Below are 15,272 nucleotides of genomic sequence, written 5' to 3'. Positions count from 1 at the left end.
TATGCATGGTACCCCATCCCTCATCCCTATCCTGGTGTGTATGGTATCCCTCATCCTGGTATGCATGGCACCCCATCCCTCATTCCCAATCCCGGTATGCGTGGCACCCCTCATCCCCAATCCCGGTATACATGGCACTCCTCATCCCCAATCCCAGTATGCCTGGCACCCCTCATCCCCAATCCCGGTATGCGTGGCACCCCTCACCCCCAATCCCGGTATGCGTGGCACCCCTCAGCCCCAATCCCGGTAAGCGTGGCACTCCTCACCCCCAATCCCAGTATGCGTGGCACTCCTCACCCCAAATCCCAGTATGCGTGGCACCCCTCACCCCTCATCCCGTTATGCTTGGCACCCCTCATCCCGGTATGCGTGGCACCCCTCATCCCTATCTTGGTATGTATGGCACCCCTCATCACTATCCTGGTGTGTATGGTATCCCTCATCCTGGTATGCATGGTACCCCATCCCTCATCCCGGTATGCATGCCACTCTATCCCTCATCCCCAATCCCGGTATGCGTGGCACCCCTCATCCCCAATCCCAGCATGCGTGGCACCCCTCATCTCCAATCCTAGCATGCGTGGCACCCCTCATCCCCAATCCCGGCATGCGTGGCACCACTCATCCCCAATCCTTGTATGTATGGCACCCCACATCCCCAATCCCGGTATGCGTGGCACCCCTCATCCCCAATCCCGGTATGCGTGGCACCCCTCATCCCCAATCCCAGTATGCGTGGCACCACTCATCCCCTATCCTGGTATGCGTGGAACCCCTCATCCCCAAGCCCGTTATGCGTCGCACCCCTCATCCCCAATCCCGGTATGCGTGGCACACCTCACCCTCAATCCTCGTATGCATGGTCCCCTCACCCCCCAATCCTGGTATGCGTGTTACCCCTCACACCCCCCCAATCCTGGTATGCATGTTACCCCTCACCCCCCAAAATCCTAGTATGCGTGGCACCCCTCACCCCCCAATCCTGGTGTGCGTGGCACCCCTCACCCCCCAATCCTGGTATGCGTGGTACCCCTCACCCCCCAATCCTGTTATGCGTGGTACCCCTCACCCCCCAATCCTGGTATGCGTGGTACCCCTCACCCCCAATCCTGGAATGCGTGGTACCCCTCACCCCCAATCCTGGTATGTGTAGTACCCCTCACCCCCAATCCTGGTATGTGTGGTACCCCTCACCCCCCAATCCTGGTATGCGTGGTACCCCTCACCCCCAATCCTGGTATGTGTGGTACCCCTCACCCCCCCCAATCCTGGTATGTGTGGTACCCCTCACCCCCCAATCCTGGTATGTGTGGTACCCCTCACCCCCCAATCCTGGTATGCGTGGTACCCCTCACCTCCAATCCTTTTATGTGTGGTACCCCTCACCCCCAATCCTGGTATGTGTAGTACCCCTCACCCCCCAATCCTGGTATGTGTGGTACCCCTCAACCCCCCAATCCTGATATATGCATGGTCCCCTCACCCCACAATCCTGTTATGTGTGGCCCCCTCATCCCTTTCACACTGTACACACATACAAAAAAAATAAACAGTTATACTCACCTTTCTTCTCTGTACTCCAGCGCTGCTGCGTCCTCTCTGCCGGAGGCCGGGGGAGGAGTGCGGCGCCGGAGCACCGCGCTGTCCGGCGCCATTTTGCTGAAGACTCACTGTAAATGTGTGTTCAGAAAAATGGCGCCGGATAGCACAATGCGCACGCGCCGGTCCGACGCCTTCACTCCGCCCCCGGTCTCCAGCGAAGAGAGGCGCCGCGGCAACGCTCCTCCCGGTCAGGTAAGTATGTAAGTATGGCGCCGGAGATCGCAGTATGCGTTCAGTGTCTACGCATACAGCGCGATCTCCGGCGCCATACACCTCCTCTTACCTGTAACGGCTGGATGCGTGCTTCTCTCTGGAGCCAGACTGCGCGTCACGCATGCGCAGTCTCTCGAGGCTTCAGACAGAGACAGGCATCCCGCCTGTATTATAGATATTCTTGTACATAGGAGCAGTATTATAGTAGTTATATTCTTGTACATAGGGGCAGTATTATACTAGTTATATTCTTGTACATAGGAGCAGCATTAGAGTAGTTATATTCTTGTACATAGGAGCAGTATTATAGTAGTTAAATTCTTATACATAGGGGCAGTATTATAGTAGTTGTATTCTTGTACATAGGGGCAGTATTATAGTAGTTATATTCTTGACATAGGGGACAGTATTAGAGTAGTTATATTCTTGTACATAGGGGGCAGTATTATAGTAGTTATATTCTTGTACATAGGGGGCAGTATTATGGTAGTTATATCCCTGTACATAAGGGGCAGTATTATAGTAGTTATATTCTTGTACATAGGAGCAGTATTATAGTAGTTATATTCTTGTACATAGGGGCAGTATTATGCTAGTTATATTCTTTTACATAGGGGCAGTATTATAGTAGTTATATTCTTGTACATAGGAAACAGTATTATTGTAGTTATATTCTTGTACGTAGGGGCAGTATTATAGTAGTTATATTCTTGTACATAGGGAACAGTATTATTGTAGTTATATTCTTGTACATAGGGGGCAGTATTATAGTAGTTATATTCTTGTACATAGGGGGCAGTATTATGGTAGTTATATCCCTGTACATAAGGGGCAGTATTATAGTAGTTATATTCTTGTACATAGGAGCAGTATTATAGTAGTTATATTCTTGTACATAGGGGCAGTATTATGGTAGTTATATTCTTGTACATAGGGGCAGTATTATAGTAGTTATATTCTTGTACATAGGAAACAGTATTATTGTAGTTATATTCTTGTACATAGGGGCAGTATTATAGTAGTTATATTCTTGTACATAGGGAACAGTATTATTGTAGTTATATTCTTGTACATAGGGGCAGTGTTATAGTAGTTATATTATTGTACATAGGGGCAGTATTATAGTAGTCATATTATTGTACATTGGGAGCAGTATTACAGTAGTTATATTCTTGTACAGAGGGCGCAGTGTTATAGTAGTTATATTCTCGCACATAGGAGGCAGTATTATAGTAGTTATATTCTTGAACATAGGGGGCAGTATTATAGTAGTTATATTCTTGTACATAGGGGGCAGTGTTATAGTAGTTATATTCTTGTACATAGGAGCAGTATTATAGTAGTTATATTCTTGTACATAGGAGCAGCATTATAGTAGTTATATTCTTGTACATAGGAGCAGCATTATAGTAGTTATATTCTTGTACATAGGGGCAGTTTTATAGTAGTTATAATCTTGTACATAGGAGGCAGTATTATAGTAGTTATATTCTTGTACATAGGGGGCAGTATTATAGTAGTTATATTCTTGTACATAGGGGGCAATATTATAGTAGTTATATTCTTGTACATAGGGGCAGCATTATAGTAGTTATATTCTTGTACAAAGGGGGCAGTATTATTGTAGATATATTCTTGCACATAGGGGTAGTATTATAGTAGTTATATTCTTGTACATAGGGGGCAGTATTATTGTAGTTATGTTCTTGTATAAAGGAGCAGTATCATAGTAGTTATATTCTTGTACATAGGGGGCAGTATTATAGTAGTTATATTCTTGTACATAGGGGGCAGTATTATGGTAGTCATATTCCTGTACATAGGAGCAGTATTATAGTACTTATATTCCTGTTCTTAGGGGCAGTATGATAGTAGCTATATTTTTGAACATAGGGGGCAGTATTATAGTAGTTATATTCTTGTACATAGGAGCAGTATTATAGAAGTTTTATTTTTGTACATAGGGGCAGTATTATAGTAGTTATATTATTGTACATAGGGGCAGTATTATAGTAGCTATATTAGTATACATAGGGAGCAGTATTATAGTAGTTATATTCTTGTACATAAGAGCAGTATTATTGTAGCTTTATTATTGTACATAGGGAGCAGTATTATAGTAGTTATATTCTTGTACATAGGAGAAGTATCATAGTAGTTATATTCTTGTACATAGGAGCAGTATTATAGCAGTTATATTCTTGGACATAGGAGCAGTGTTATAGTAGTTATATTATTGTACATAAGGGCAGTATTATAGTAGTCATATTATTGTACATTGGGAGCAATTTTATAGTAGTTATATTCTATTACATAAGAGCAGTATAATAGTAGCTATATTCTTGTATATAGGAGCAGTATTATAGTAGTTATATTCTTGTACATAGGGGCAGTAATATTGAGGGTATATTCTTGTACATAGGGGCAGTATTATAGTAATTATATTTTAGTATATAGGGAGCAGTATTATAGTAGTTATATTCTTGTACATAGGAGCAGTATTATAGTAGTTATATTCTTGTACATAGGAGCAATATTATAGTATTTATATTCTTGTATATAGGGGGCAGTATTATTGTAGTTATATTCTTGTCCATAGGGGCAGTATTATGGTAGTTATATTCTTGTATATAGGGAGCAGTATTATAGTAGTTATATTCTTGTACAGAGGGGGCAGTATTATAGTAGTTATTTTCTTGTACAGAGGGCGCAGTGTTATAGTAGTTATATTCTTGCACATAGGAGGAAGTATTATAGCAGTTATATTCTTGTACATAGGGCGCAGTGTTATAGTAGTTATATTCTTGTACATAGGAGGCAGTATTATAGTAGTTATATTCTTGAACATAGGGGGCAGTATTATAGTAGTTATATTCTTGTACATAGGGGGCAGTGTTATAGTAGTTATATTCTTGCACATAGGAGCAGCATTATAGTAGTTATATTCTTGTACATAGGAGCAGTATTATAGTAGTTATATTCTTGTACATAGGGGGCAGTGTTATAGTAGTTATATTCTTGTACATAGGGGCAGTATTATAGTAGTTATATTCTTGTACATAGGAGCAGTATTATAGTAGTTATATTCTTGTACATAGGGGCAGTATTATAGTAGTTATATTCTTGTACAAAGGGGGCAGTATTATAGTCGTTATATTCTTGCACATAGGGGTAGTGTTATAGTAGTTATATTCTTGTACATAGGGGGCAGTATTATAGTAGTTATGTTCTTGTATATAGGAGCAGTATCATAGTAGTTATATTCTTGTACATAGGGGGCAGTATTATAGTAGTTATATTCTTGTACATAGGGGGCAGTATTATGGTAGTCACATTCCTGTACATAGGAGCAGTATTATAGCAGTTATATTCCTGTACATAGGGGCAGTATTATAGTAGCTATATTCTTGTACATAGGGGGCAGTATTATAGTAGTTATATTCTTGTACATAGGAGCCGTATTATAGTAGTTATATTCTTGTACATAGTGGCAGTATTATAGTAGTTATATCCTTGCACATAGGGGGCAGTATTATAGCAGTTATATTCTTGTACATAGGAGCAGCATTATAGTAGTTATATTCTTGTACATAGGAGCAGTATTATAGTAGTTATATTCTTGTACATTGGAGCAGTATTATAGTAGTTATATTCTTGTACATAGGTGGCAATATTATAGTAGTTATATTCTTGTACATAGGGGCAGTATTATAGTAGTTATATTCTTGTACAAAGGGGGCAGTATTATAGTAGTTATATTCTTGCACATAGGGGTAGTATTATAGTAGTTATATTCTTGTACTAAGGGGGCAGTATTATAGTAGTTATGTTCTTGTATATAGGAGCAGTATCATAGTAGTTATATTCTTGTACATAGGGGGCAGTATTATAGTAGTTATATTCTTGTACATAGGAGCAGTATTATAGTAGTTATATTCTAGTACATAGGGGGCAGTATTATAGTAGTTATATTCTTGTACATAGGAGGCAGTATTATAGTAGTTATATTCTTGTACATAGGGGGCAGTATTATGGTAGTCATATTCCTGTACATAGGAGCAGTATTATAGTAGTTATATTCCTGTACATAGGGGCAGTATTATAGTAGCTATATTCTTGTACATAGGGGGCAGTATTATAGTAGTTATATTCTTGTATATAGGAGCAGTATTATAGTAGTTATATCCTTGCACATAGGGGGCAGTATTATAGTAGCTATATTCTTGTACATAGGAGCAGTATTATAGTAGTTATATTCTTGTACATAGGAGCAGTATTATAGTAGTTATATTCCTGTACATAGGGGCAGTATTATAGTAGCTATATTCTTGTACATAGGGGGCAGTATTATAGTAGTTATATTCTTGTGTATAGGAGCAGTATTATAGTAGTTATATCCTTGCACATAGGGGGCAGTATTATAGTAGCTATATTCTTGTACATAGGAGCAGTATTATAGTAGTTATATTCTTGTACATAGGGGCAGTATTATAGTAGTTATATTCTTGTACATAGGGGCAGTATTATAGTAGTTATATTCTTGTACATAGGGGCAGTATTATAGTAGTTATATTCTTTTACATAGGAGCAGTATTATAGTAGTTATATCCTTGCACATAGGGGGCAGTATTATAGTAGCTATATTCTTGTACATAGGAGCAGTATTATAGTAGTTATATTCTTGTACATAGGGGCAGTATTATAGTAGTTATATTCCTGTACATAGTGGCAGTATTATATTTGTTCATATCACTGGATAGATACTTTCTGATGTCTCCGCTCATTGGAAATGATGGTCCTCATTAGGTCACATTGAGTACAGGACGTCTCAGTATGAGCACTTCTCCCATGTCCACTCCCCTGCCCTCCCATGTAGACTCCAGTACTTTCCCCTTTTCCGCCTCCAGTCACAAATAGTCTGACATTGTGTAAATGATCTGAGATTACGCAGTCATTTAGAACAGCACGATAGACGTAATGTGTTATGTACAGATTTACATAGGACTGCATGGATTGCACTCTCTGGAAAAGTAACCATAGTGAAAAGAGTGCGGCTTTGTTTTATTAGGTAGACATAAAGCAATGTGTACAATCACTTATAACAATGTAGCAGAGCTGAATTCGTCCTTTAATGGTTATGGATGGAAAAGTTAGTTTGACTGAGATGTGGTGAGATGTTCCAGTTAGGTAACCTGCAGTCCTATGTAACGCAATAACAAAACACATGATGTTCTCTGGCGAGTGGTGCCAGATGACCAATTCGCCTCTGCTACGTTTGCACACTTAATGGTTTGTCCGGATGGGCGTAAAAATGTCGACATTAAATTAACCCCGTACGCACGTTCTCATAAAGCAGTGATGCCACTTTTCGTCGCCTGTGTGGCACGGAGCACTTTCCCTTAATAGTTAAAGGATCCGTAACCCCAAAGTCTGCTTTTTAGAACAGCGGCTGATAACAGAGAACAACGGCACAGTCAATATGTCAGACATTAGGCTTGGAGAAAATGTTGACAGGCTGCCATATAGGATGTCGCGAGGTTAGGTACGCAGCAAGCGATGCAGCGGCTTAGGAGTTAACAGCGAAGCATCATGCACCCTTTCTAATGCTTACACGCTTTATGCAAATTTTGCATGTAGCAGAGCCGGATTTGTCATTTAACTCTTTTGTGCAGTCCTATGTAAATCCACAGATCTCGTCACTGGAGATGACAAGCTCAGCTCTGCTGCACCCCTACGTAGACCCATCCAGTCCGCCATCCCCGTGCACCTCACCTGTGCCAGTCCCCGCAGATATCGCTCGCTGGCTGCCTGCGGACTCCCTCTATATACGGTGCCGCCTGGCTCTGCACAGCTGTGACGGGATTCAGAAGCTTCTAGATGTCCCTGTTCCTCTCCACCCCCCCCCCCCTGTTCAATGCCTGGCAGTCACGCAGGCACAGATCTAGGGAGGGGGGCGACTGCAGCTGACGAGAAGAGAATTTTCTGGATTTTGGCATCCATCTGTCAAAAATATTCACCACACCCAAACTGGCTCCGTAATCCGTAGACTGCATAACAGGCTGCGCGGCGTGAACGTTTGTGCAGAACGCAAGTGGGGCCCCTGTCCTAGAGAGAAAAACGACTGGGATCCTACAGATGTAGCAGAGCTGAATCAGTCACCTACATACAAAACGTGAACCAGCTACAATAAGTGACTTTTTTTTTTTCTTATGTATTTTGAGCTAAAAATCATTTTTGCAATTGGATTTCATTAAAAATGTTGCACCGCTTGCAGAATGAGTTAACTGAGAATCAGTCAGTGAGCTCCTTATCTGTCTTTTTCTGAGTTTCTCTAAGCGGATTGATGACCACATCAATGTTGAACGTGCAGGAAACTAAGAGCTTGTACATTAGCAGGTCATTTATATGTCTATTAGAGAGTTAACTGAGAGTCAGTTAGTCAGCTCATTATCTGTCTTTTTTTTAATTCCTCTAAGCTGATTGATGACCACAGAATACATCAACGTTGAAAGTGCAGGAAACTCAGAGCTTATACATTAGCAGGTCATTTATATGTCTATTAGATAGTTAACTGAGAATCAGTCAGTGAGCTAATTATCAGTCTTTTTCTGAGTTTCTCTAAGCTGATTGATGACTATGTCAATGTTGAACGTGCAGGAAACAAAGAGCTTGTACATTCTCAGGTCATGTGTATGTCTATGAGAGAGTTAACTGAGAATCAGTCAGTGAGCTCACTATCTGTCTTTTTCTGATCAGATGATTGACCACAGACCACATCAACATTGAATGTGCAGGAAAGTAATAGACTGTAAAAGCAAAATGGTGCAAAGTTTTTTACAAGACTCATTTGAAAATAATATTTTTAATACAAAATCCAGGTATTCAAGTAAAAAAAAAAAGATCCCTCCCCTCCCCCCTCCTGTATATTAGCAGGTCATTTATATGTCTACTAGAGATATAACTGAGAATCAGTCAGTGAGCTCACTTCTGTCTTTTTTTGATCAGCTGATTGATAACCACATCAACGTTGAACGTGCAGGAAACTGAGAGCCTGTAAAAAGCCAAACTGTGCAACATTTTTAATAAAACCCATTTGCAAATATCATTTTTAACACAAAATACAGGTATTGAAGTAAAAAATAAAAATCCTCCCCACACCCCTCCTGCACATTAGCAGGTCATTTATATGTCTATTTGAGAGTTAACTGAGAATCAGTCAGTGAGCTCACTCTGTGTTTTTTTTTTATCAGCTGATTGATGACCACATGGACGTGCAGGAAACTAAGAGCCTGCTACATCTATATTCATTCCTCTGGAGGCGAGGGGAAGGCTGATAATAATCATACATTTCTGTAAGTGACCTCTTCTCAAACAAGCACTGCTGCAACTACTGCTGCTATGATGCCTTCCCTGCAATGGCCACTAGATTGAGCAGCCAACAGATCAAGGACTAGCAGTTTCTATCTGTATGCAGTGAGCTCCCTCTGGTGGTGACTGTAGGAAGCCAGAATCTTCATATTTAGAGCTCTGCCTAAAAACAGAGGTGTGGAATAAACTCTAACTTGAGAATAGGAATTTTTCAGGATTTATTGGGTGCTACTTTAGAATAAAAGGTGCATTTTGGGGGGTTTTATTTGGGGGTTCAACGCTTAAATGTTGCACAATTTGGGAATCAAATCTTGGAAACTTTGGCCAATCTTCATGGTTGTGACCGGAGGAGCTCGAGCAATGTACAGTATGATGTGAGGCTTTATTTTAGGAGGTGACACCGTCTTGGGCTCTCCTTGTAAGTGTTGAATGTCAGAGTTCAGATGCACAGGTGGTGGTGACCGGAGGTGGTCCGGGTGAGGGGGCTTAGTCCGTCCTTATCACAACGTCTTGAGCACAGACACAGATTCACTACTAAACAGAAGGAAATTAGCAACAGAGATGAATCTGATCCGGGAGGAGGCAGGATATCACATTACTGCCGGATGGATATAGAAGCTGGAGGTGGAGATGGTGGTGGAGTAGGAGCGCTGCTCTGCCAGTAATGCTGCGTCCCCGTGTGTCCGTGCCAAGTAATGACTACCGGGGACAAATGTGCTCACAGTCACAGACAGGCGCGAAAAGGGGACATTAGGAGGATTCTGGAAACAGGAATATTTTTTTTTCCATGACCCGCCCATGCATAGAAGACACATCCCTAACCTAGGGCGTTAGCATCACAAATAATGCATAGGAAGACAGACCACACTAGACAAAAAAAGACCCCAGACTAAAACAAATACTAACCCCAATCTATACAGATCCCAGACCAGACCCTCCTATATATATCGACCACAGACCATATAGACCCTACATTTGACATCTATCTATACAGACCCTACATCAGACCTCCATCTATACAGACCCCACATCAGACCTCCATCTATACAGACCCCACATCAGACCTCCATCTATACAGACCCCACATCAGACCTCCATCTATACAGACCCAACATCAGACCTCCATCTATACAGATCCCACATCAGACCTCCATCTATACAGACCCAACATCAGACCTCCATCTATACAGACCCCACATCAGACCTCCATCTATACAGACCCTATATCAGACCTCCATCTATACAGACCCCATATCAGACCTCCATCTATACAGACCTGACATCAGACCTCCATCTATACAGACCCCATATCAGACCTCCATCTATACAGACCCCACATCAGACCTCCATCTATACAGACCCAACATCAGACCTCCATCTATACAGACCCAGCATCAGACCTCCATCTATACAGACCCCACATCAGACCTTCATCTATACAGACCCCACATCAGACCTCCATCTATACAGACCCAACATCAGACCTCCATCTATACAGACCCCACATCAGACCTTCATCTATACAGACCCCACATCAGACCTCCATCTATACAGACCCCACATCAGACCTCCATCTATACAGACCCCACATCAGACCTCCATCTATACAGACCCCACATCAGACCTCCATCTATACAGACCCCACATCAGACCTCCATCTATACAGACCCCACATCAGACCTCCATCTATACAGACCCCACATCAGACCTCCATCTATACAGACCCAACATCAGACCTCCATCTATACAGACCCAACATCAGACCTCCATCTGTACAGACCCCACATCAGACCTCCATCTATACAGACTCCACATCAGACCTCCATCTATACAGACCCCACATCAGACCTCCATCTATACAGACCCCACATCAGACCTCCATCTATACAGACCCCACATCAGACCTCCATCTATACAGACCCCACATCAGACCTCCATCTATACAGACCCCACATCAGACCTCCATCTATACAGACCCCACATCAGACCTCTATCTATACAGCGTCTAGATTATCTGTTCTGACTTCAGACCAGCCTTCCATGTACAAAGACTCTAGACCAAACATCCCATCAATACAGACCCCAGACCAGATCTATCTATACAGACCCCAGAACAGAGCTATCTATACAGAGTCCAGAACAAACTGCCATGTGTACAGATTTTCAGACCTCACATCTAGACAGACTCAGACCAGATTCCTCATCTTTACAGATCCCAGATCAGTGCCCCAATCTAAAGAAACCCCAGACCAGATATCCCATTTATACCGACCAAACTCCATCAATACAGATGCCAGACCAGACCTACTAAATATATACAGATCCAAGACTAGACCCCCATTGTACACTGACCCAGACCAGACTCCCTAAACAAATCAGCTCTCGCACCAGTCTACCTATCCTCTATATTTAATAGGACCCTGGAAAACTTTGTCCTGCCCTGTGTTGTGTATATTTATTGGGTAGACCATCATACATCTATGGAGCCAAGTCTGTACCATCTACTATGACTGTCAGATCAGATGTAACATAAAGCTAACTATAATCCTAGCCCATATTCACCAACTAACTTGATATTCTAATGACAATCTGAGAAACCAAACTGGAAAGATGCTGTGCTCAGCAAAATCCGCACCAGAAAGTGCAAGTCCTTTGGTTGTTGAGGGGAGTTTCTTGGTGTTCTTTGGGCTGGTCTTAAACATTTCAAATGTTTGTAAGTATGTCAGCCATTTAACCTATTAGATATTGCAATCAAGAAGAACTGCAGCATCTAAGAAAGAGAAAGTTCCAGCGTAGAAGTCATAAGATAAAAAAAGAGTCCTTATTCATGCAATGAATAAGGACTAATATCCGAAACGCTTTCGCGATACTGACATTCCTCGCGATGTTTGTAATAAAGAATTGGATTTTAAACTAGTTGGAATAAAATACATTTTCTTTATCTTATGACTTCTACGCTGGAGCTTCCTCTTTCCATGATTTGACAACCATGTAGCATTGCCTGTTCCGAGCGTTCAGTCTTTGTATGGGTGAGCTGACTTATATTTTTTTTTATATTATATATGCAGCATCTAAAAAGTTTGACAGAGGAGGAGGGCTCCCTCTGTCTACCCAGCAACTCCCATGCTTCACGATTGCGGGGTGCTACAGTAGTGGAAAGTGTAAGAATATTCAAACCTCTAGGTCTGCCTTGTATAAAAGATTATTGAAGAGGTTGTCAAGTATCAAGAAATTGATGAACTAAGGATGATCATCAATGTCAGATCAATGGGTGTCTAACAACAGGATGTAAGCAAGTTCCACGGGAGTACATATAGTAGTTCACAGAGCTACGATGTTCAGCTTTTTACACTATGTAGTGGCCATTATTGGGTACAGCACTGAAGTGAATGTGATCTGAGCTGCAGTACCTATATTGACCACAATACAGTGGATGGCGCTGTGCTGTTGATCTTTGCACTGTGTACTTGTAGATGTCGCAGGACTAGATATGAACCGATTGATGGAGGTGTCGAGTGATAAACCCCCACTGACCTGATATTGATAAACTATTATCTAAGAAATGAAAGGATCACATTTTCAAGTCCTCTTGTAAGTAATACTAAATAGTGTAAAATAAAAAATACAATAAAATATTAAGAAAAAAAAATTGTTATGGCTGCACATGTAATGTTTAGTGCTATAATACTAATTTGCTAATTATCCTATGTGGTGAATGCCACAGAAAAAAAAGAAATACATGTATAATAAATCTCTGCTCCTATATACTATATACTAATGGTATGCTACTCAGCTTTCCCATCCTGATTTCCATGCAGATTTCTCTGTACCTCTCTGCTCCTATATACTAATGGTATGTTATTCAAGTAACACCAGCTACCCCCCCCCACTTTCATTTATGACCTGGTTTACTTAGCCCTTGACTATCCAGCATCTGTTTCAGCCTTAATCAACTGATCAAGATGAGAACAGACCACTCCCCTCTGGTTCACAGCTGAATTCATTCTGTACCAAATATATTGTGAACTAGGAGTCTGTTAGACTTTAGTCTGTGTCCATCACCTTAAGTGTGTCCATTGCTTAAGTGTGAGAAATATGAATTAATCCTGAATTGAACTTGAAGGTAACTGGATACTAAATCACAGTAAACAATGTTTGTGTTTGTTTTCACTCTCACCCCTTTAATCCTTCACCTTTTCCAACCACCCCTAATCCCTACACCTAGTAATGAACTCTTCATCTCCCTCCATCCTTCCCACTCATCTCACCTCCTCCTCAGAGCTATTCCTCAACATACAATCCTTTGTCTCCAAACACAGACAGCCACCTCATGCCCTCTCCTGCTCCCACCTACTAATGCTTTCTCTGCTCCTCCTCACTGCCGGCAACATCTCTCCAAATCCTGGCCCTCCTCACCACATCCCTACAATCACTTCCACCTCCTACCCACAATCTATCCCAAACTCTCGTAACCCTTCTAACCTTATACCCATCCGCCCAGCCCCTGCTTCCCCAGTCCCTCTAGCAGGAGCTCTATGGAACTCTCGCTCTGTCTGTAACAAAATTTCTTACATTCACGATCTCGTCATCACTAACAAACTTTCCTTCCTCGGCATCACTGAAACCTGGCTCACCCCCTCCGACACGGCCTCTCCTGCTGCACTTTCGTACAGTGGATTCCACCTTTCCCACACCCCCTGCCCCACCGGCAAGCATGGTGGAGGAATAGGTTTCCTCCTATCATAAAACTACTCCTTCACTCAAATCCCACTGCCGCCCTCCATTACTCTCCTCTCTTTTGAAGTGCACTGCATGCGCATTTACTCCCCCTCCAACCTCCAACTGGCTGTCATTTATCACCCCTCAGGATCAACCACCACCTTCTTCGACCACTTCACCACCTGGCTACTTCATTTCCTCTCCGTTGACATCCCCACTATCCTCATGGGTGACTTCAACATCACTATTGACACTTCCCTCCCAGCTGTCTCTAAGCTTCTATTCCTTACTTCCTCCTTTGGCCTTACTCAGTGGTCTTCCGCAGCCACCCACAAAGATGGCCACACACTGGACCTCATCTGTTCCCTATCTAACCTTTCTAACTCACCTCTCCCTCTTTTCGACCACAACCTACTCCCATTCTCTTCCTTCTCCTCTCCAGGGCAACAATCCCCAATCCACAAACTTGCACACCCTCGCAGAAATCTTAAAAACCTTGACCTACACTCACTCTCTTAATCCCTTCTCCCTCTTACAGACATTAGGTCCTTAGATGATGCAGATGTTGCTGCCACTTTATACAACACCACAACAGCTGCAGCTCTCAATTCGGTCACCCCCCTCACACATACCAAAGCTCGCACAATCAACAGACAACCCTGGCATACCAGCCTAACAAAAGAACTGGCTTGCTGAGCGTAGATGGAAAAAGTCCCACTCCAATGAGCACTTCATCACATTCAAACAGTCCCTCACTTCCTTCAAGTCCACACTCACTGCAGCAAAACACACATACTTCTCATCTCTCATATCCTCCCTGTCTCACAACCCCAAACAACTAATCAACACCATCAATTCTCTCCTGCGTCCCCCAGTTCTTCCTCCCTCTCCTCTTATTTCAGCTGAAGACTTTGCCTCATTCTTCAAGAAGAAGATTGACACCATCAGACAAAGCTTTTGACTAAAATCCCCACAGCCCCTCCAAACGCCTACTCAACCCTCCTCCTCCAAAACCAGCTTCTTCGCCATTACAGAAGATCAACTTTCCTCTTCACTCTCCAAATCACACCTCACCACCTGTGAACTTGACCAAATCCGTCCCACCTCATCCCAAACCTTACCACTATCTTCATCCCAACTCTAGCCCACCTCTTCAACCTGTCACTAACAACTGGCATCTTCCCCTCATGCTTCAAACATGCCTCGATCACACCCATCCTCAAAAAGCCATCCATTGACCCATCCTCTCTGTCTAGCTATCAGCCCATATCACTTCTCCCCTATGCCTCATAACTACTCGAACAACACGTCCATTCTGAATTGTCCTCCCACCTCTCCTCCTGCTCCCTCTTTGACTGCCTACAATC

The 15,272-nt window shown here is 42.5% G+C and overlaps 1 protein-coding gene across 1 annotated transcript in view; it reads right to left on the bottom strand.

Annotated features, from left to right (window-relative positions):
• Positions 1–7,832, bottom strand: part of LOC141172025 (heat shock cognate 71 kDa protein-like) — a 45,184-nt gene extending 37,352 nt beyond the window's left edge. Inside the window, exon 1 of the mRNA XM_073655804.1 lies at positions 7,591–7,832. The gene's annotated coding sequence lies outside the window, so the exon portion shown is untranslated. The remainder of the gene's footprint in view (positions 1–7,590) is intronic.
• Positions 7,833–15,272: the final 7,440 nt, after the last annotated feature.

This window comes from Phyllobates terribilis, unplaced genomic scaffold, assembly GCF_046119375.1.
Source record: "Phyllobates terribilis strain yellow unplaced genomic scaffold, ASM4611937v1 Scaffold_12__6_contigs__length_324123572, whole genome shotgun sequence".
NCBI classification, from domain to species: Eukaryota; Metazoa; Chordata; class Amphibia; order Anura; family Dendrobatidae; genus Phyllobates; species Phyllobates terribilis.
This window is presented reverse-complemented; position numbering and strand designations above follow the sequence as displayed.